This window comes from Larus michahellis, chromosome 23, assembly GCF_964199755.1.
Source record: "Larus michahellis chromosome 23, bLarMic1.1, whole genome shotgun sequence".
Taxonomy (NCBI): domain Eukaryota; kingdom Metazoa; phylum Chordata; class Aves; order Charadriiformes; family Laridae; genus Larus; species Larus michahellis.
Genome location: NC_133918.1, coordinates 5,458,040 through 5,458,552, shown reverse-complemented (window position 1 = coordinate 5,458,552; position 513 = coordinate 5,458,040).

The window sequence follows — 513 nt, the reverse complement described above, 5'->3', positions numbered from 1 at the left end:
GCGACGGCATGGTGTCTGCAGCCGGGGGGGGGATTCGGCGCTGCCGGCACCAGAGCGCAACTGGGCAGGGAGCGCCCACTGCGTGGGGTGATGGTGGGGGGCAAACGGGGGCTCGTGGGTGCCAGAGCTGCCCCGGCCCAGGCAGGGAGGGCCGGGGGGACACGGGCACGTCTGGCACCCGGCCTGGCTCCGGCCGCACGCCTGGGTTGTGGGTGCCCGGTGTGGTACCCGGTGTCTGCGGTGCCCGGTGCTGTGCCTGGTGCAACATCTCGTGTCCACAGCACCCAGCGCCCGGTGCAGTGCCCAATGCCAGTGCGGTGCCCAGTGGAGTACCCCAAGCCCAGTACGGTGCCCGGTGCAGTGCCGGTGCCCGGTGCAGTGCTCCATGGTCGGTGCAGTGCCCGATGCCCAGTTCCTGGCGTCCAGTGCTGTCCTGGTGCCCAGTGCAGTGCCCCATGCCCGGTGCGGTGTCCCATCCCCAGTGCCCGGTGCAGTGCTCCATCCCCAGCGCAG